The sequence below is a fragment of the Ambystoma mexicanum genome, chromosome 10 (genome assembly GCF_040938575.1).
Source record: "Ambystoma mexicanum isolate Mex_15411 chromosome 10, UKY_AmexF1_1, whole genome shotgun sequence".
In the NCBI taxonomy this organism is placed as follows: domain Eukaryota; kingdom Metazoa; phylum Chordata; class Amphibia; order Caudata; family Ambystomatidae; genus Ambystoma; species Ambystoma mexicanum.
This window is the reverse complement of record NC_090932.1, coordinates 1,429,599,370-1,429,622,819: the sequence shown is the minus strand read 5'-3', so window position 1 is coordinate 1,429,622,819 and position 23,450 is coordinate 1,429,599,370.

The following is a 23,450-nucleotide window of genomic DNA, read 5'->3' as shown; positions in this document are numbered from 1 at the left end:
TTGATGCTGCCTCACAAGTGGACACGGATGAGTATGGGCAATGGGCCCACTTAGCCTACAAATATATATAAACACTTTAATGAAACACACCATCTGCAAGTAGAAAGAAAAGAGATGACTACAAAAACCCACCCCAAAGGAAAGAACATAAGAGATGCAACAAACTGGAGAAAGTAGTACTCTGAGTGCAGTTCCAGCGGTGGTAGGTAAAATACTACCAAAAAAGGATATGCTATAGAAAGCAAGCAGGAGCAAATGTAATATAACCAGTCTATAGGGTCCCAGTGGACTGGGGGGGGCAGTTCAGTGTCACAGCACCAGGTTTCAATGCTACGTGGGCTGATGCATAAGACCCAGGTTTGAAACAGGATGGGAGCTGATCAGGCTCAGTCAGGCATGCCGGATTGTGCAGGCCCTGGAAGTAAGCCAGCATAGAGCAGGACCAAATCCAAGTGCTCTGTGCCATTGAACAGTGGGGGTTCAAGTGATGCAGGTCAGGGTGGTCCCAATGCTGCTTCAATGCAGATCAGGCCAAGTCGAGCTTAAGCCGGTGAAAGAGGTTCGAGAGTGACACTGCAGAGGTTAGAGTCGGCAGGTGATGGTCGTGAAGGGGTGTTCGAGGGTGCAACGAGGTACTATTAATGAGATGGCAGTTCTCAGGCTAGTGGGGCTGAGATGTGGTAGGGACCCCGAGTTATAGTTGGCAAGTGCCCTTCCAGAGATCCAGTTTGGGTTCCGCCGTTGAGCAGATGCATCAAGCCTGGCAAGTGACGGGCTTTGAGAGAACCTGATTCAGTGTCAAGCTGATGGAGAAGGAGTGCACTAGTTCAGTTGGTTGGAGGGACACAGACACCAGCACCTTCCCTACCGTTCAAGATGAGGGGAACATGGAGCAATGGGTCAGGGATAGAGAGAACAGGGAGCTGCGGCTGGTCTGGCACTCTGGGTTGCAGTGTGGCCTTTGGTAACAATCTCGAGGCCAGCATGCTCAAGTTCAGGGTCTACCCTTCTGGCACAGAAGATCTGTTCCAGATTGTTGGTCCTGGTCCACAGCACTGGTCACTCCCAATGCTCCCTAGGAGTGGTAATGGGACAGATCTTTCTTCTATCTTGGATGGTCCCTTCATCACCTCCAGCAGAGGACTTTGGACAGTGAAACTGACCCCAAAGCAAGGTCAGAGGAGAGCCTTTCCGAACGTCTCTTCAGCCTTAAAGGTTCCTTGAGGAACTGAAGGTATTCTGTCGAAGGGGTGCAAGGTCCCTTCTTTTAAAGGCACAAATCCTCAGTGGTTGGTCTAAAGCTAGCCTGCGATAGGGGATTAGTCCCTGCTTCCAGCTGTAGTGGACGTGGCCTTCTTGATTGTGCTTCCAAAGTTCTTTTCTCCAGAAGAAGTGAAGGAGACAGGAAAGATAAAGAGAGATAGTGAGAAGCAAGATGGTGGAAGGCTACTTACAGGGTCCAGAGTGCTCCTGCCTATCCTACTCCCACCTCCTTTGCTCCTACTGGGGACAGAGACATTTGACTATGCAGCACACTGGTACGAGGCTACTCCTCCAGAATGAGTTTGCTCCTTTGATACCTGGGCTCAGGGCAGCTGCCTTCTGTGCGGCTGTCTCTGAGGGTAGAAGAGGGTTCCAGCTCTCACAAAGAGAACAAAAGAGATGTTGGGTCCTTGGGTTTCTGTCCTACCGTGTGGCAGCATCAGCCCGTCTGACCAAATACACAATCCCTTCCACAGTAGAGCTGACTCACAGGAGCTGACACATATGTTGGATCAATTGGGATTTGGCAGCCATGATCATAGGTATGCCTAAATTCAGGCATAGCTTATTCTTAGAGATGACCCTGCCACCAGCACAGATATTCATGATCATTGTAGTTTGGGTACCATAGACATATCTTAAATGTCTCCCTGGTGCTGCAGTAACGTTGCTGTTGCTGCAGCGGTTGAATGGGCATCTTTTGACCTGTGCCAAAACAGAGTGGGTGCAATTGATGAGGCTGCTGATGCAGCAGGTAAAAAGTGCACTATGTTTTTGGTATGGATATTCGACAAAGGGGAATCCGGCTAGCAGACTACCCCCTTTGGAGAAGGAATTGCGCTGTATCACTTTATCTACTAAAAATGAAAAAACCAGGGCTTTGCATTTGCATCATTGCCAGATGGCAATTCCCCACACGCACACAAACACACACATACACACTCACACACCCACACACACACACATCGTTTATAATACCATAGAGCCATTAGCAAATTAATTAATTAATTGTCAACACATTGGTGAAGGAAACACATGTTCGGACGTGCTGGAAACATTGCTTGCAGAGCGTTAATGATTGGGTAGCAGCATGATTTGCATGGTGATTGGGTTTGTGATGCAACATACCACCTCCCTGGACAGGGGAGGAATTTGCCATGGTGTAACCTGATTGAAGACAGGCCCTCACACAGCTTTTAGTACAATAGCTGTCACTCTCATTTGAATTAATGTCATTACCTAAACTCTGGGGAATGGAAAAAGTGTTTGGGGTATGCTGGGATTTTTTATTTTTTTTGCAGAATATTGGTGATCATAAATTGGCATTAGTGTCAGGGTGACTGGGTGCATGATACAACGTACAACATGCATGGATGTAAGAACACACGTTGATTGGTACTCTTGATTGAACTTGAGATCATACACAATTCATAATGTTTAAAAGCTGACACTAAGGGCCTCATTACACAGAAGGCGGTAAGGGTTAACGGTCACTGGTAATGGTACCGGTGACCGTAAACCCTTAGGGCCTTACTACGAGGTCCCTTTGCGGGTTGGTACTTTAACGCCTGCTTTTTAGCGGTACCGTAATCAGAACCTTCCCCATTCCTATTATGCCCTATGGGGCAAAAATGGGAATGGGGAAGGGCAATGGGGGAAGGGGGAATTACTGCCCTGCCAACCTTGGAATTGGGCAGTAATTCCCCTTTCCTCCAAGGCGGTGCCGGTATTTTACCGGCATGGACCAAGGTGCTAATAGCACCTTGGTCCACCGCCTACCGTGTAATGAGGCCCTAACACTTGAAATTATTTAATTACCACCACTTTGTGAAAAGGGAAAACATATTTGGGGCGTGCTGGGAAAAATGATTTATAGGGTCTTGGGGAACAGATAGTGACATTATTGCGAGGGTGTTTTGATGTGTGAAGTAACAAACCACCTGCCTGGATGGAGGCGGAATTACCACAGAATGGTTTCATTGAATCACACTTACAACTTAGTCTCCAATGGCAAACAAGAGATGTTTAATTTTTTATTTTTTTATTTATTTGACTTTTATTCAGGGAACACCTGAATTTTATCAAAGATTCGATTTCCTTTTGGTTGTCCCAATCTCAAGTTTCGTGAAAACGATCTTCCTACTGATCTACTGATACCTCTGAACTGGTCAGGGAAAGCCCTGTTTTTGGATCTCTAAGTGGACGATGTAATGGATGATGCCTCATTGATCTGCCGGAAAGTTAGATCGATTACATTCGCCATGGCCACCGTCCATCTGGTGGTTTCTCCAGATATAAGAGATGTTTACTTAATTTCCTTAAGAACACCCTGAGGGAAGGGAGAAAGTGCTTTCGGTCTGCTAGGAAAAGTTGTTTTTAGGATGTTAAAGATGAGAAGGGGTATAGTGGCAGGGTTATTCGATGTGATAAGCAATTAACCGCCTGCCTGGAGAGAGGAGGGCATTGTGCTGGGAAGGAGTGATTAAACATGCACACTCAAACAACCAACACTCTGGGAGACGCGAAAAGGTTTTTTGGGGTGAGCTGTGAATAGAGGTTTACAGGGCCTTGGTGATAAGGCAATGGCATTATTGAAAAAGTGATCTAATGTGTGAAGCAACACATCACCTGCTTGGACGGAGGAATATCACTGGCAGTTTGAGTTAAGCATTTCAGCTTGCTTCAGCAGTTGAGGTCAAGTACAACATCCCATAGCACAGCACTACCCAGTATAGAAGAAAACACTACCAAGGCTCTCAGAGTGTGAGGTGTCTGAGCAAATAAGCAACAACAAATAAGATCTCATCTAGGGCATCAGTCAAATGTGTGACAGGAAGAGGATGGTAGGGCCAGAGTGCATGGCTTACACTAGAAACGGCTGTCACTGCAGTTGTTGGGGATACACAAATTGGGGGTGGCAGCAGAGCAATGCTCCAAGCAGCAATTTGAAGAAGCACATTGGTCACAGCTACAACTACACCATGCATTGAAACACAGATTAAGATGGATACTAGTGTTTCTGATGTAATTGCTGGCTTTACCATGTCTGAGACTTCACTGCAAAACCCACCTTCATAACATCTGAGTCTGCCACAAGTGGGAACGCATTTCAATTCTCCCAATTTGCAACAGACAACGTACATGTGCAGGTTTTGCAGGAGTCTGTTGAGGGGCCAGCAGAGGAGATGCCCACTGAATTTGTTCTAGAAGGTTCTGTGCTTAAGAAGGATTTGTCATTGCTGCTCCCAGCTGTAGGTCGGGGGCACCAGGGCCATGGTCACTCACCCATGTTAGAGCTGCAGAATGTTTTGCAGCCTTGCACACCCACTGCCTCTCCAACCTCTTCTGACGATGGAGGCCTATGCATTCAATGGTGGTGATGGTGGTGTTAAATCTGATGGGGATGAAGAAGTTGACTGAACCACCCTTCTACTTTATTTCAGAACACAGAAACTAACCTCCAGCAATGAGCCAAAAGGACAGATGGAGGATCAAGCAGACTGGAAAAAGGTGCCAACCAGAACAAACCCGGCATGCTTCGCAGACACTCCAAAAAACAGGCAACAGTGTGAATGTTCTGTTAGAAACATACTCATAGACCGCAAAGCATCAGTTTGAAAGATCTTCATCAAGCAATGGCAGCAACAATTAGGCCCTCACAGCAACCCATGGCACATATTGCAATGGTGTGCCTACTAAAGCAAGGGACCGATCTGTGTACCCATTCAATCTGGGTAACCACTCGCCAATGCTAAGTCATAGGAAGCAGCTACCCTGGAATCAGTGAACGGGAGGTGTGTTAATCCTGTAGCAAAATACTGTGTTGCTTCTTGCTGTGAGTGAGATGCATGGGTGAGTGGGCATGTGCGGTTATTTTGCTCATCCTCCATGCAAGGTAGTAGAGTGTGGGTGCATGTGAGTGATTGAACGCTTAGGGAATGCGTGAGTATGGTTTGTGCATGATTACATGAATGTCAGTTGTATCTCAGCGTGTGTGCCTGAAGTTGGTCCATGGGTATGCTCCCTTACCGTTATCCTATGTGAGTAGCTGGAGTTGCATGTTTTCTACCTGCTGGCTTCATTCACGGTGACTTCTTGAAGAACCATCTGGAATTCAGCAGTGGTAACAAGATTACCTTCAAACCTTAAGCATGCTGTGGAGGCAACACAGTGAAGTGAGTTTACCCACCACCCTCCACTAGCTTCACATCCCTCCTCAGGTGAGATACGACATGTTTCTGTTGCTTTGATGAAGAAGAAAGGAAAGAGGTTTGGGGAAGTGGTCTTGGGCCCCAGCCTGCCTGTCAACTTCCTTGTGGATTGATGCCTTATAATTGACATATGTTTTGGCCCAAGGATTGGCTAGCAAAATGCAATTTAAGGGTCCATGGATTTTTTGGGACATGTGTTTGCAAACTGTGGGTGTAACACTATAGGTGCTTGCTTCCTACTACTGGCTTTCTGCCTGGTGTCTTCTGGAGGAACTTGCGTGAAATTAACATTATCCTGGCAGCATGCAAAGATATAATTGTGGTAGGTTATCAATGATTATGCACCAGTCCAGTCTAAGTGAGTGATTTGAGTGGAGGCAAAACATCATAACAGCCAACCACAAGTGTATATGGAAAGTGCTGATGTCAGCAGGCAATTTCCTAGTGTCCATTACTTTGCAGGGAAGGCAATAACCGAATCCTAATATGCAGTAGCTCCTGTGGTGAGAAAAACATTGGACAGTTTAGAGTGTGGGGGAGTCAATTTCACACTGGGTATGTGAATGTGTCGGCAAATCACAGACCGCATGGCTGTGAGGACACCCTTGGTCATCTTTCCCTCTAGTGGTGACACTGGTGAGCAAGGTTGGTCATCACGCCAGCATTATGCTGTCTACCAACAAGCCAGTTTGAGCATGCCAGATTTTGACGCCAGTGACCACACAAGGGAAGACATCTAAGAGAAAGTGAAGCAGGTGGTGGCAAAGTGTTATAGTTCCGACCAGTCATCCTTTGGATTTGTGGCTATGGACCATTGCTTGAGCAGTCATGTATGCCAGATTCCTGGTTTACAATGCATGTTCCATATTTTAAACATGTTCACCTCGTGGTAACAGTTTTTATCAGGGGATGCGCCTCTGTCCGTCATATGTTTGCAAAAGCACTCAAGGCCGTCTCTCATTTCAGAAAGTGATTCAGTGTCAGAATTCTTTGTGACAGTTTCAGGAGCAACTTAAACTCCCACGCAACCAGATGAAAGCGTCTGTGCCAACCCTCTGGAATTCAACATTGGATATGCGCAACTGCCAGCATGAGCAAAACAATGATATAAGTGACTGCAGACACAGTCATGGTTGAGTATTGGATGGTGCCTGCGTTACACTGACTCAATGGTAACTCGTGTGCAATGTCTGCTGTGTGCAAAGGTCCTTTGAGGCAGACACACAGTGTGTGAGACATAGCTCTGTGTCAGTGAGGTATCTCAAACCAACTGAGGTGAAACATGTGTGGTGATCCAAGCTTAAAGGCATGGTCTAGTAAAAAATGTTATTGTCCCTACGGGTCGGCCATGTTTTTTTAAGCCTAAGTGGCTCGATTTTAGAAAACATTCCTATGAACCTTACCCGAGTTTTCGTCCATTAAACGCACGCGAAAACAAGCACCAGGGAGCCGCCATTTTCTGATAATCACATCTTTTCGCCGATCGCCCTGGCTGACCTGCTTTTGCGGCACTAAATCAATTCCCCCTCCCCTGGGCCTGACATTATCAAAACATTCATATTCCCCGCCTCTCCCCGTGACGTTAGTGTGCTGCGTAGGCAAACGCGCCCAGTCGTCTTCTGCGCGACTCCACACAGAACCCGGAAACCAACACAGATCAACTCACAACACAGCGCGCCACAATTCGGAATATGAAGCTGTACTTTAAAATGAAACAGCAACACGGTCCATTTGGTAAAATACATTTATTTGACGTTAAATGTTTAGAGAATATTCAGCAATTGACATATGAACTCCGGAAGCCATTTATTTTCTTTTATCTGTATCCGCAATAACTGTTCCGTTTCATCTTGTGTCACGCGTTGTTCCTTTATGGTACACAGGGTGTTCATTTTCGTAAAAAGAATCACTTTGGAAGCACGGTGAACCGCAAGGCTGTTCCATCAACTAGGCACTAGTCCAGCCTAAAGGTTGATATGTTGCTTCTAGCCACTAGTACAGCGTAAGGGCATGTGGTCCCTTGGCGATCGTCCCATAATATGGTGATCGTGCTCCAGTTGATGACACAAAGCTGCAGGTGTCTGCTGAAGAATCCATCCGCCGGTGTCTCAAACAGATGGCAGTGGCAGAAAGGGATCAAATACCTGTTATGAAAACAAAAAAATGATAATTAGTCTCGCTAGCCGAACTTCATTAATATTACTCATTTTATTTATTACGACCGATCAGAAACTATTTGCTTGCAAGGATAGTTCAATGGAGTATGTTCGTCTCTAAAATCAATGCGAAAAGTAACGAGATAAATCGAGGTCAACACACAATGATAAACGACAGTCTACATGCATTAGGAATGATATGATATATAATATGGCATTTGTAACGCGCCTATACACAAGTGTTTCTAGGCGTGTCGAGGCAGGTGGGGAACAAGGGCAGACAGACAACGATCCTACTAGGCCAGGTGTCTTTCTGATCGCGCATGGGGAAGGGCTGTACATGGTTAATTGAATACAAATTAAATAATAGGGCCAGCTGGGGGCAAGTGCAAGGTAAATGCCGGGAGAAGGGGCTGAAGGATACAGAGACAGTCCCGTAGTGCAGGGAGGCAGTGCAGGGAAAAGTGGCTGGGCCAAGGACCGAGATCGATGAGACCAGTGGACCTGCATGCCCATGTGCCCACTACGAACACATTTTCCTTGCTTTTCCTAGCTCTTCATTCATTCATTTATTCATGCATCCATTCATTAAATCTTCATTCCGGTATAAAAGCGTGTAAATATTTACTTACATTATATTTGAAATTTCCATTGTGTCTCTTCGTAATGCAGTCTGTAAAACGGACTGTGCTCTTGACAACGATTTTTCGTATACTGACCTAAAACTGAAACTCGGTCTAGTTTCTGAATTTTCTGCCTTATCGTCTCTTACGTTATTGCGCACTCCCTTCAAATGTAGTTCTTTCGGCATGGTCCCTGTCTCAAGATCAAAAAACATTAGACCCTTATACTTCCAGTGCGACTTGTGGGCCTCATCTGGGCGCTGTCCTTCGCATTCTTTATTTGCAACATCACGTAGTATAGGCATATGTGAGAACTTGAAGTTTAGAATCCGTCTATGTAGTGCGCCTCAATGTGCAAATGCGAACTGGCTTCTCTCCCAAATGCCACGGCCCGCTTGGCTGGCGCGTTCTAAGTGCCCCAATTTTGTCCCTGTTGTCTGCGAGCTTTGCAGCCCAAATTGAGACATTTAATTTTTGGCGGAAGGTCAGGGAAAGTATAAAGTACCACAGGAGTTGAGTTAAAAGTGAGATTTATTGTTTGTTTGTTTGTTTTATTATTTGCAATACGCAAGCCTCCCCTCCGTTAACAGTGCGCAGCATTTACATTTACATGAGATGAGACATGAGAAAAATATATACATACACATATGTGAGGTGAATAGAGAGAATTGAAAGACGACACCCAGCTTGTTCGCTACCCATGATGGTGAAGGTAGGGGTTAGGTTTACAGGTACACTGTACAATAACATTTATTTACAAAAAGACAATCATATTGCAATTATTTAAACTGGGATTTGTACTTCACAATCAGCTGTGCTTCGGGTGGGCATGGCACAGTCGCAATGTTCGGTGGCAATGGATCACTGCTCTGCACAGAAATGTCCAAAATTCCATATCTGTGCTTCTCTAACACAGCAACAATAAGGCCTTTCACAAAGTCGAACTGCATTTCATCATAGACTGGTTTGATCACCCATTGCTTACTTCATTTTGAAAACACCTTAGTGTAGCGAGGCATCCTTATTTTACCCCTAGTCCTAGATTGTTCACGTCCGACATTGCTGTTATGGGCCAAGACCGCTAGTAGAGTGCGATGTTTCATGCCCCGAAAGCTAAAATGCAAGCGCTTTGGCCTGTACTTTAGGCACATATTGTGGAACACCTCCAAATCTCCTGTGTGACAGAATTCTGTCAGTCCTCTCAAATTACTTGATAGAGTTTTGTCGAAAACAATCTTCTCAATGGCTTTGTGTGTCGGTGAAGATGTAATCAACCACTTCTTCTTCCGTGCCTCCTCTGGGGACAAAGGGCCATGTTCACATTGGTGGAAATGTTCATTTGCTGTCCAGCGGTGAACGTTGGTCCAGTGGTGCATCAGTGACCGCCATTTTTCAATTAGTATTTCCACTGACCCCTCACAAGTTTTTGAGCTCCACCAAAGATAGTTGGTGATAGAATGTGACCACTGCAAAATACTTTCAAAACCTTTTTTTTTCCCTGCAGCCGAGATTTTCTTATTGATTGATTTAGCAAGATGCCATACGTCAAATTGATGTTTAATATGTGGGAACTGCTCTCTCATTGTCTTGGAAATTGAAACGTGTCTATCCGTGGCTATGTGTAACGCTCACCTGATTCTCGCAGAGGCGCCGGTCTTGACTGGGCGACTACCGTATCTTCAAAGGTGATGTGTAGCACCCGGTTGGCTCTTTGGGCTGGACCTCTGTGGACTGTATGCCTGACGTGTAGAGTAAGATGTCTGCAGATAGAAAATATGGGGTTAATGAACTAGGGTTATTGGTGTGTCCCTATCTTTTTCCTCTTCTCCTCTCCTGTAGACCCCCAAAGGTTAACGCTCTCACCTTAGGTAAGTGAATGCCGAGCTCTCCATCTGCCTCGGGGCAGGGTGCTGTAACCAGTTTCTTCACTGGATAGGTAGCGCAGGCCTCTTGATTTCAGAGGACTGCTGTCCGTTGTTTACTGCACGAACAGTAAGTTTCGAGCCATTCAAATGTCTTTAAAGTCTTTAGTAATGATGTCTCTTGTTTTGCAGGGTTCCGGCGATGGCGGATGACGGGCTGAAGTGAGTTGAAGATGGAGCCCGTGTGATGAATAGAAGCGCCTGGAAGCACGTAAGTAAGCGCTTGTTGCCTGCTTCACTATGCGCTCTAACTGTCTTTTTATTTTGCAGGTACGAGTTCGGAGCGGCTGCAGGGTGCCGGAATACCCACTGGATTAGATGTGAAAAGGAGTCATGGCACGTGAGTATTAAAGTTCCCCAATGTCTTTAAACGCACCTTGTTTTGTCTTTCAGATGCGGGATGCAGCGCCGAAGAGTAGGTAAGCCTTTGCCTTTCAGATGCCGGAATGCTAACCTGTTCTTTCTTGTCTTTATAGGTGTTGCTGAAGACTGGATTCAGGATGGTAAGCCTTTGCCTTTCAGATGCCGGAATGCTAACCTGTTCTTTCTTGTCTTTATAGGTGTTGCTGAAGACTGGATTCAGGATGGTAAACCTTTTTCCTTAGGCCCAGGACCGGATGCAGAAGACACAATGAGCGTTCTGCTGCAGAGGTTGCAGAATAACACAAAGCAAGATTCATCCACCGGGTGTGGTTTAAATAGCCTCCTGTAGTGCTTAGGTGTCTCCTTCCACAGCCACGCCTAAGTAAGAAAAGAGTTCCTGGTAAGAAAAGAGTTCCTGCCTTCCAGAAGAGTTCCAGTGTTCTGAATCTAGGGAGTGGCTCCAGCCCCACCCAACAGGAAAAGTAGTTCCAAACAGAAGAGGATCAGAGGCTCAACTGGCAGGCAAGTAAGCAGCATGGTCTGCTGAAGGTAAGTCCACCCAAGCATTATGAGCCCGGCGCTTCCAGCGCTGGGACTGGGCATATTTATGAGCCTGGTGCCACTGGCGCCAGGACTGGGTCCAAAAGGTCCCAATTGGGACTGGTTGGCACTCGGAACCTGGGTTATGGATCTGCTTCCAAGGGAGTTGGGAAAACCCTGACCTTTTGGAAGCAGAGATCATGACAGTACCCCCCCTCAAGGCCCCTCCCAAACCGGGCTTCTCCGGGGGTTTTGGCTTGTCAGGAAATGTTCGGTGAAATCTTTTGATTAGGCGAGGAGCGTGGACATATTCAGCAGGTTCCCAGGATCTCTCTTGGGGGCCGTAGCCTTTCCAGTCAATTAGGTAGAATAGTTTAGATTTGGAGATCTTGGAGTCCAGAATGCTTTTGACTTCAAACTCGAGTTCTCCATCCACTAGGATAGGTTTTGGAGATTTGGTTAGTCGGGTTTGAGGTTGCACGGGTTTTAATAGAGAGACGTGGAAGACCGGATGTATCTTCATGTGCGGGGGCAAGTCCAACTTGACCGCTACTGGGTTTACTATGGTAGTGATGGAATAGGGACCAAGGTATCTTGGGTTGAATGTGCGTGGCCCTTTTAGAGATAGATATTTGGTGGATAACCAGACTTGATCCCCTACTTGATAGTGAGGGGCTTCCTTCCGATGTTGATCTGCTCCTTTCTTGTATTGTTCTTTAGCCCTTTGAAGGTGAGAAACAGCTTCCTTAAAGGCTTGGATGATTGTAGAATGCAGGTAGTCTACTGCTGGTGTTTCAAGATCTTGGAGGGGATCCAACTCCGAGGTTCGAGGGTGACTGCCGTACAAAAGAAAAAACGGGGTTTTCCCAGTTCCCGAATGGACAGAGTTATTGTAGGCATACTCGGCTATCCAAAGGATATCTTTCCAAGTTTTTTCAGTTTGTTGCAGCATGCAGCGTAAATACTGTTCCAGAGTTTGATTGGTCCTCTCGGTTTGTCCGTCGGTCTGAGGGTGGTGACTGGTCGATAGTCTCACATCAATTTGAGCCGACCGACAGCAACTTCGCCAAAAATGAGAAATAAATTGACTACCTCGATCCGAAATTAGAACCGAAGGAAAACCGTGCAGTCGGACGATGTTTTCGAGAAATTCCCGGGCCAGAGTTGCTGCTGTTGGCAAGCCTTTGAGCGGAATGAAATGCGCCATCTTGGAGAATAAGTCCACGATTACTAGAATCGTATTGTATCCGGAGCATGGAGGTAGATCGGTGATGAAGTCCATAGAAAGCGTATGCCAAGGGCGAGGTGGGATGTCAATAGGGCGTAAGAGGCCTGCTGGTCTTTCCTTTTGACTCTTGTTTTGGGCGCATACTCCACAGGACATTATAAAGTCTCTGATATCTTTTTTCCAAGACGGCCACCAGAAGTAGCGCTTGATCTTTTCTGAGGTCTTGGCTATACCGGGATGACCTTCCATTAAAGAGTCGTGATAACAAGAGATTACTTTTTTCTGTAAATCTGTGCTGGGTAGGTATAATCGTTCTTGGAAATACAATAAGTTGTCCTTTACTGCAAAGTCCTTTCCCTGCAGATGCCAATTCTGTATGTCTGCTGGAGTTACAAGTTGCCTGGCTTTATCCTTAACTTCCTCTATGGATTCTGTGGCGATTACACCCAGAATTCTTTGTTCGGGAATGATTGGTACAGGTTTAGGGTTGACCAAGTGTTCTTCCACTCCCATCCGAGAAAGGGCATCGGCTTTACCGTTCTTTGTACCAGGTCGATAGGTAATTATGAAGTCAAACTCGGCAAAGAATAATGCCCAACGGAGTTGTCTAGAGGATTGGGCTTTTGCGGTCTTCAAATATTGCAGGTTTCGGTGATCCGTAATCACAGTAACGGTGTGTCGGGCCCCCAGCAGATAATGCCGCCAAGCCTTAAAGGCAGACTTGATAGCCAGAAGTTCCTTGTCAGTAATCGTGTAATTGATTTCAGGAGGCGAGAATTTGCGGGACCAAAATGCCACGGGATGCAACTGATTGGTTACCGGGTCCTTTTGTGATAGAACTGCCCCCATGGCAAGGCTTGAAGCATCAGTTTCCACGATGTAGGGGAGTTCGGGGCGAGGGTGTTTTAAGATTGGTGCAGAGATAAATTTAGTCTTCAAATCCTGGAAAGCTTGTTCCGCCTCGGTAGACCATTCAAAACGTTTGTTTTTCTTTAACAAGGCAGTGATGGGCTGGACTATTCGAGAGAATTCGGGGATAAACCTGCGGTAAAAGTTAGCGAAGCCTAACATGCTTTGCACACCTTTTACGGAGGATGGTGATGGCCATTTGAGAACTGCATCGACCTTCTTTGAATCCATACGCACTCCGCCAGGTGATAATATGAATCCCAAGAATTCAACTTCAGTCACGTTGAAAACACATTTTTCCAACTTAGCGAAAAGTTTGTGTTGACGCAATCTTTCGAGGACCATTTTCACGTGTTTCCGATGTTCAGATTCCGATGAAGAATAAACGAGGATGTCGTCAATGTAAACAACAACACATACATCTATGAGCTCTCTGAGGACATCGTTCATAAAATATTGAAAGGCGGCCGGGGCATTGCAAAGTCCGAAGGGCATGACCTGATATTCAAATAGCCCATACTTGGTGCGGAAGGCCGTCTTCCATTCATCGCCCTCTTTTACTCGTACCAAGTGGTAAGCTCCTCTAAGATCCAGCTTTGTATATATGCATGCTTTTCTGACTTGGTCCAGGAGTTCAGGGATCAAAGGTAACGGATATCTATTCTTAACGGTGATCTGGTTCAGGGAGCGATAATCGATACAAGTTCTAAGGTCTCCTTCCTTTTTTGGAACGAAGAACAAAGCTGAAGAAGCAGGGGACTTGGAAGGACGAATAAACCCATTTGCCAGGTATTGATCCAGGTTTTGTCGAAGGTGAAGGTTCTCAGGCTCGGTGAGGGCATAAATTCTACTACAAGGAGGAGTAGATCCAGGTATCAGGTCTATCTGGCAGTCATAAGACCTATGAGGAGGTAGAGAGTTATCCTGATCCTTTCGGAAAACATCTTGGTATTCTAGGTATTCGGGAGGTAACTGGGGAGTCTCTGAAGAAATTGCGGCCAGTGCAACACCAGGTGGAGGGTGACAAGTAGAGACACATTCTGGAAACTCGACCGTTCTTGCTCGCCAATCGATCAGAGGATTGTGTTTCTCTAACCAAGGTATTCCTAGAATAATCTGAAACTGAGGGGCCTTGATCACATCGAACACGATCTTCTCATGGTGTCCATCTTGACTTAATAGCGTCACCTCTTGAGTGGTATGCGTTACTGGCCCGGAGGCTATCTCCGTACCATCCACCGTAGTAATGACGTCCTTTACAGCCTTGGGACAAAGAGTTAGATTCATCCTCAAAACCATTTCATGATCCACATAATTGCCGATGGCACCGCTGTCGACGTAAGCTTCAATTGCATGTAATCGATCCGGATTATCAGGGCTAATGAGGACCATAGGTATCACGAAATGCGAGGTCACGGAACTGGTTTTCACGCTCGGCAAGAGGACCTCTATTCTTGTCGGGCGAGGTCGTTTCCCTGCTCAGAGTTTGTAACTTTGGTAACTGCAGCTCCTACTGCCTTCTTGGCAGGTTTCACCGGACAGTCTCGAAGAAAGTGCCCTGAGTTTCCGCAATATAGGCATAATTGCAACTGTTTCCTCCTTTCCCGCTCCCTTTGTGTTAGAGGACCTTTCAGACCCCCTATTTGCATGGGTTCCCCGGAGTCTACTCCTTTGGAAGGAGTTGGCGGTTTGGAAAATACTCGAGCATCAAACTTGGAACGATCGGCCTTCCTGTTCTGCAGCCTGTGATCTATTTGAACGACCAAGTCTATATAATCCGAACAGTCTTGTGGGGGATTCACTACTTGGGCTAAAACGTCTTTGAGCTCTCCACGTAGACCTCTATAAAACAGCGTAATCCTTTTGTCCTCAGGCCATTGAGTTTCCACTATTAGCCTATTGAAAGATGCAATATAAGCCAAAAGGTCTTGATTACCCTGTCGCAATGAAAGAAGCTCATTGTCCAAGGCCTGCCCCTGTGAATGTCTTGCGAACAGTTTTTCCATACTAAGCTGAAAGACTTGAAAATCATGGAGAACCGGATCATCTTGATTAACTAGAGGGATCGACCAGTCTGCCGCATTGCCACTAAGGTACGAAAGTACAAAAGCTACTTTTGCTTGATCAGTTGGAAAGGCTGCTGGCCGGCATAAGAAGTGCAACCGGCACTGATTGATAAATACTGCAAACCTCTTTGGGTCACCAGAAAATCATTCGGGCGGAGCCAGAGGTACATTCCCAGGTAGGTTGATCTGCACTGGATTCATAGAGGATGTTGAAGGAAGATTTGCCCCTGATGCGGGTAACGGGGTCTGTCCGGCTTGTGACTGTAGCACTTGTCTAGCAAGATTGTCTGTTCTCTCCTTGGAAATAATTAGTTCCCTTCTTAGAGCATTCGTTTCCTGACGAGCTGCATGCACTTCTGCCCTTAGTTCCCCAAGTAACCGGGCTAGGGGGTCAGTATCCGAGGTTTCCATAGCGCCTGGGCGAGAGTTTTGCGGTAGGCTTTGTGTTCTGTAACGCTCACCTGATTCTCGCAGAGGCGCCGGTCTTGACTGGGCGACTACCGTATCTTCAAAGGTGATGTGTAGCACCCGGTTGGCTCTTTGGGCTGGACCTCTGTGGACTGTATGCCTGACGTGTAGAGTAAGATGTCTGCAGATAGAAAATATGGGGTTAATGAACTAGGGTTATTGGGGTGTCCCTATCTCTTTCCTCTTCTCCTCTCCTGTAGACCCCCAAAGGTTAACGCTCTCACCTTAGGTAAGTGAATGCCGAGCTCTCCATCTGCCTCGGGGCAGGGTGCTGTAACCAGTTTCTTCACTGGATAGGTAGCGCAGGCCTCTTGACTTCAGAGGACTGCTGTCCGTCGTTTACTGCACGAACGGTAAGTTTCGAGCCATTCAAATGTCTTTAAAGTCTTTAGTAATGATGTCTCTTGTTTTGCAGGGTTCCGGCGATGGCGGATGACGGGCTGAAGTGAGTTGAAGATGGAGCCCGTGTGATGAATAGAAGCGCCTGGAAGCACGTAAGTAAGCGCTTGTTGCCTGCTTCACTATGCGCTCTAACTGTCTTTTTATTTTGCAGGTACGAGTTCGGAGCGGCTGCAGGGTGCCGGAATACCCACTGGATTAGATGTGGAAAGGAGTCATGGCACGTGAGTATTAAAGTTCCCCAATGTCTTTAAACGCACCTTGTTTTGTCTTTCAGATGCGGGATGCAGCGCCGAAGAGTAGGTAAGCCTTTGCCTTTCAGATGCCGGAATGCTAACCTGTTCTTTCTTGTCTTTATAGGTGTTGCTGAAGACTGGATTCAGGATGGTAAGCCTTTGCCTTTCAGATGCCGGAATGCTAACCTGTTCTTTCTTGTCTTTATAGGTGTTGCTGAAGACTGGATTCAGGATGGTAAGCCTTTTTCCTTAGGCCCAGGACCGGATGCAGAAGACACGATGAGCGTTCTGCTGCAGAGGTTGCAGAATAACACAAAGCAAGATTCATCCACCGGGTGTGGTTTAAATAGCCTCCTGTAGTGCTTAGGTGTCTCCTTCCACAGCCACGCCTAAGTAAGAAAAGAGTTCCTGGTAAGAAAAGAGTTCCTGCCTTCCAGAAGAGTTCCAGTGTTCTGAATCTAGGGAGTGGCTCCAGCCCCACCCAACAGGAAAAGTAGTTCCAAACAGAAGAGGATCAGAGGCTCAACTGGCAGGCAAGTAAGCAGCATGGTCTGCTGAAGGTAAGTCCACCCAAGCATTATGAGCCCGGCGCTTCCAGCGCTGGGACTGGGCATATTTATGAGCCTGGTGCCACTGGCGCCAGGACTGGGTCCAAAAGGTCCCAATTGGGACTGGTTGGCACTCGGAACCTGGGTTATGGATCTGCTTCCAAGGGAGTTGGGAAAACCCTGACCTTTTGGAAGCAGAGATCATGACACTATGAGGTCGATGTGCATTCCCCTCGATTGTAGATATTCCACTGATTTTATAAAACCTAGTTCCTCCATGGCCACTGAGGATGTACATTGTGTTACCTGCACGACCACCAAACTCACAATTTTCTTACTATCCATGTCCTAAAAGTGGTAGGTGCAGTATTTGGCAGAAACTCCAGGGCTGTCGCACTGTCCATCGCCGGCTAGCCTGAATCGTTTGCCTTCGAATGTACTTGCTAGAGACAATTGTTCAATTTTCCAAGCATCACTAATGGCCGGAAACAGATAATCACGTTGGTATGTGTAGTACAGCGCTTTAGAAATGAAATGGAGTCCCACAAACTGAAAGAAAGCCTCTAACTTTCTAAAACTGGAGCCACTAAAAAGTGATGCAGCTGCACACAGTAGATTGCCTGCTGGCAGTTTCCCCAGCATCGGTTGTGCAGACCATGAGAACCTATGATTTAATCTACAGGCGGCATTTATTTTGACGTTACTGCCTTTTATTTGACGAGTCACATTAATCAATGGCTTCCCACATACTTTCCCTCTAATGGAATGCACACATTTCAGCATACTTATAATTTCCATCAAACAACTGTCGAATACAATGTATTTGCTCTCTTTCATTAGACAGTCATCCTGCGTCAACGTTGTTTCGGCCTTTGACGTTGTGGAGATTTCAACACATTGGAAAGTAATATCGCTGATATCAAGTTCTGATGCGTCTATGGATGCTGCGGCTGGTTCATTCTCTGTCATTTCAACATCTATTACTTCAACATTGATGGGAGAACACAACAATGTCGACATGTTTTTTGGTGGCAAATTTTTGGCGGGTGTAGATTGTGTAAATTGATCTGCAACTACTTCAGAGCTATCTTCAATACATTCAATAACATCTTCTTGTGGTGGTGCAGTCGCACTATAGCTACGGTCCAATGCAACTTTGCTGTAGTCTCCAAACACAGTTAATTCATGTTCTGGCCATTGGACATGAGCATCTCGAGCCTGAACACGCCTCGCCTCAATTAATAGTTCCTCCATAGTGTACACGGTCTGGCAAGCCACATCTCTCATTCGCTTCACTGTCTGTGTGTGTATAGTTCTGACACCCACAGGTAACTGGAGGAGAGATTGGAAAAGGGATGTTCAGTTTAAACACAAGATGGAGTGTAGTAGAATTGACTGGAAAAAAACATAAAATAGTGTCCAGCACAAACATTTTTTTAAAGTTATGAACTGTTTGTAACTAACCTTTTTTTGTTTTTTTTTCTTTGCAACTTTTTTGACTCGACCTTCAACATCTGCACGCTGTAGCTCCGATTCGTTTCCGCATGTCCTCCCTTCCTCTTGCGCTGCAACGACTATATTTTCTGTATCCGCATAGACAGCACGGAATGAGGCTCCATCGTCTCCCTGAAACATAGTACTTTCATTACTATGTATCAAAATATTGTTAGCATAAAATCACGTGAGGACGAACACACAGGTACATCTCAATAGCCAAACACGATTTAAACATTGTGTGCAACAATCAAACGACAAGTATTCGACAAGTGATGATCTATTTCGATGGAACTGTCAGTATCCATACCTCTGGTTCTGCATGGACTGCCATGAATGGTTGTATTGGAGAGGAGGCATCCACATCTCCCTGAAACACAGTACTTGCATTAGTATGCTTTTCAATATTGGAAACACAACACACACTTGGGGTCGACGGCACAGGTACATATAAAGAGATAACCACAAATGATGCATTGTCCAAAAGAATCAAGGAAAATCCAAATATGATCACATTTCATCGACTTATTTCAACGATTCCTTTACATCTGCATCATCTAAATGAGATGTTGTGATTGTGGTGGAAGCTCCGTCGTCTCCCTGAAACACAGCACTTGGATTAGTATGGTTTTCAATATTGGAAACATAACACACACTTGGGGTCGAACGCACAGGTACATATAAAGAGATAACCGCAAATGATGCATTGTCCAAAAGAATCAAGGAAAATCTAAATATGATCACCTTTCATCGACTTTTTTCAACGAATTATTTACATCTGCATCATCTAAATTGGATGTTGTGATTGTAGTGGAAGCTTTGTGTCTCCCTGAAACACAGCACTTGCGTTAATAGGGAAGAAAGTATAGCAAATGGAATCACGTTATATGATCACGCATGGTGGAGCTGTCATTATCCATACCTCGTGCTGCTGAAGAATATCTATGGATGTTGCAAATGCAGTGCGCACTTCCGAAAGCTGTTGCGCCGATTCGTATACTTGAATGTCAGGCTCTGCATCAAGTGCAGGGGTTGACGCTCCATCAACTGCCTGAAACATAGTACTTGCATTAGTGAGGATTACAATTGTGAAAACATAACACACACCTGGGGTCGACAGCACAGGTACATATCAACGGCTAACCACGAATGAAACATGGTGTAGAACAATCAAACGACAAGAATTCCAGCTCTGATGATGACGCTCGATGGAGCTGTCAGTATCCATACCTCCTGCTGTTGAAAAACATCCAGAAATGTTGTAGATGTGGCGGACGCTTCAGCATCTCCCTGAAAGACAGTACTTGCATTAGTATGGATAACACTAATTATAACTGAAAACAAACAGCAGTGGACGATAACTAAGGTGTATATCAATTGGAAAGCAGTAACCAAACATTCGGTAAAATAATTACACGATAGAATAAAACTATTACTTGACATGCATAAAACAAGTATGTAGCGGATTAGCCTAGTAAGATTACCTGATACGCGCTAGAAGTGGTTGATAACTGCGACCACGTCAAGGATGTAGAATGTTCTTGCTTCAGATTCAAGGGATAGTCAAGAAGTTGTAAAGGTCAATTAATGATTGATAATGAAATGCCAATATTAAAAATAGCCATGTAAGCCGACAGAATACTTGAAAAATGCTCAATACAGCACAGTTCCCTGTCCCCATATATATATACATTGTGTTTGTGGGTTATGAAATCGAAAAAGAATATATTGATAAATGCCATTATTCAAAAAACTATACACTCATATCAATATCGAAATTATTACAAGGGATAGAACACCTACAATATCAATTAATCCATTCGGCTACCTACACACTACCGCAAGGTCGAAAGCTAAATCCAACACTTGACTCACCGGTGGCGGAATGTGGACGAATAGAGTGGGAATAGCGTTTTCGCGCAATTTCCGTGTCGTTCGCCGTTTATTCTTCTTTGTTACCCAAGAAGTTGTGTACATGTCCAAGGAAAAGTGCTGGCTGCAGATGCGGTATCGATCACCCCTCTTGTCCTGTAAGACTTGTTGGACTCTACTTTCCAGCTCATCCAGTGGATATCCGCAATGTCTGACCCATTCTCTTATTCGATCAACAGTTTTCGGGAATAGATGCATTGTAGTTCCTTCAGATTTCGCATGGGTCTTCGAAGGGTAACCGCTAATCGAACAGGCAGGCATTGTTGATAAATCTGAAAAGTAAATATCAACATTATTATACAATCTTCAAGAGTAAAGATTTGATACAAAAGTAAATGAATCATACAATGATGAATGCAAGGTTTGTTTTGGTCGCAGGAACTATACCAGTTCATTATGTGCGGCTTAGTATTTGCATAAGTTGCAGAAATATATAATTGATGTGACTGAAATCTGAACATGTGACTCGTCCCTTGGATGTTCTGTCTTGAACGAGAAGGAAACATGCTTACATTATAGACTGGACCCCCGAAGGATGCAATTCAATGACAATAGACAAAGATGAAAATAAATAGATCTATTGATAGCATAGCAATGGAAACTCAAGTCAATAGCAATGAGACCAATGAACATAGCACTATTGGGTACTCTACTCGCAAATAGATAGAAATTTAAAAATCTGCAAAATATGACCAGGATACATGGCCTTAGCTTGACCAACAAACAGTTGGATTCAGCAAGCAGAGCCGCATGTTGCGGGAGAATAGGTGGATGGCCACAGGTAGCACACTGATGGGTTTGCTCTAAGAGGTCACAGAAGTTCACGGATAGCATGACGACGAGCAGATTAGCATAGATGTCAGTGGTTCCCAGGTAGCACGTTCAGGAGTTGACTTGCAAAGCACAAAGATGTTCTCATGAGACATATCGAGTGGTTTTTAAAGTATTAGAAACTGGGGTGTGTTTGTGAAAGAATGACGTATGTATGTCGTGGTATTAGGGGGGCGGCCTGCTTGAAGGGGAGGCCTGCATGGAGACACGGGGTCTGAGGAGGCCATGTGACCGATGGCCCCTTGGCGTGGGACACCTTTTGAAGTGTACATGTAGTTTGGCACCTTGGCCTTTCGCGCCCCTGACAGCCCCCCATGCCAGCGCGCATCCACCGGCGCGAACCGCCTTTGATACAGGGGGGTGGGATGGATGGCCCTGGGGCGTGCAGATAAGGCACAGGAAGACTGCTGAATGGAGACACACTTATGTGGATTGCAGGGAGGCGGCCTGCCTCAGGGGAGGCCTGCCTGGAGACACGGGGTCTGAGGAGACCATGTGAACAATGGCCCCTTGGCGTGGGACACCTTTTGAAGTGTACATGTAGTTTGGCACCTTGGCTGTTTGCGCCCGTCACAGCCCCCCATGCCAGCGCGCATCAACCGGCGCGAACCGCCTTTATGTCAATATACAGTATATCGCCTTTATATCAATGATAGTATATCGTTGCTTATCAATAACAAATGCCACATACCGGGGATTCTTGTGAGCGCAGACCCACACTTCAACCGGTGTATTATAGTGGTTAAGACTGTATAATCCAATGGTAAATGTTAGTATAGATATATGTGTGACTTTAATAGAGACATAACCTACTGAAAGACTTTGAACAAGTGTGTTTTAGTGCATGCATTATCGAGAATATGTTATGTTAGCTTAGATAGATAGTGACCACCCTGATTCACAGCAACCAGACCTTCACCCATTCGGAGCACAGATGTCTGACGTCCATCCTTGAATGGAGACACACTTGATTCATTTAAAAAATCGAGACAACCGTTGTTAAAATATATGTGGTGTTTTATTTTGTATCTTATTTTCATGACACAAAAATACAAGACTTTAAAGATTATACAGGTCAGCTTGCAGCACAGCAAGAGAAAATCCCCTGTACTGACCGCTGTCACTCGGGAACGTTTCTCTAATGGCACGAACGGCACAGGTGGATATCACTCTTCGAACGCGGTGTCCAATCCTCCCGTGAAGCCACCATGTAAAGGAACGATAGGCCACCAGCCTGTACCACCTGTGAAAAGGAATGAAACAAACTGTTTTTAAATGACCAAGATAAGTTTAATAAACGTTTGTTGTCAATGACAATTCTTGTAACTAATGGCATTTTACACAGACAAATGCTATCTAGACAATGCACACTATTGAACGACTTAAATGCGTTACAATGATATGTAGATGTAATTTTGGATATAGTAGAAGAACATGAAATAGGAGTGGCATGACAAGCAGAGTATACTTACTTGTTACTCGGATTACGAGGACGAACAGTTGCTCGAAGTTCGTGCATAAGCACCATCATTATTCTCAACACGGCCCGTGTGAGGGAGGCTGCCCTGAAGCCTGGCAGCTCGGTGATGTATTGCGGTCGTGGCTCGCCTTCCGAAATGTAGGCCAGGCATCCCGAGTTTTCTCAGCAGCAGCAGTTCTCGTCCTCAGTTGGCATTAGCTCGCACCGATTGCATGTGCACCAGGTGGAGACGCCGTCCATTCGATTAGGCCCAGGCTCTTCATCTGTTGATTCGTCCTGCCAACTGCCGTCCGAATCCCCATCCTTTTCGCGTGCTTCCCTTTCCAGTAGTTCCTCCTCGGTATACTCGGGCTCGTACATGTAGGGCATTATTGTAGCCATTGTGTGTTAAAGAAACTAAAATAATTTATAGCGGTGGTACTGGTATCTGTTCGCACGGGCTACAAGCGGCGAAGGTAGCTGACCAGAGCACTGAAACGAGTCACAGAATACTCAAAGTAACACAGAGAGAGGAATGGAATCGAAAATCGGCTGCTGTGTGTTGTGAAATGGTCTGTTTATACTTATTGAGGAGAGAAGCGTCCTGCCATTTCCATGGCGACACGTCATTAGCTGAAGCGCAGCGAATGTTGACACAAGACGTGCTTTGGCGTTGGGAAATCGGCGGTACGAGTCTGCTGATGACAGGCTCAGGGGCGGGGAAATTGATTTAGTGCCGCAAAAGCAGGTCAGCCAGGGCGATCGGGGAAAAGATAGGATTATCAGAAAATGGCGGCTCCCT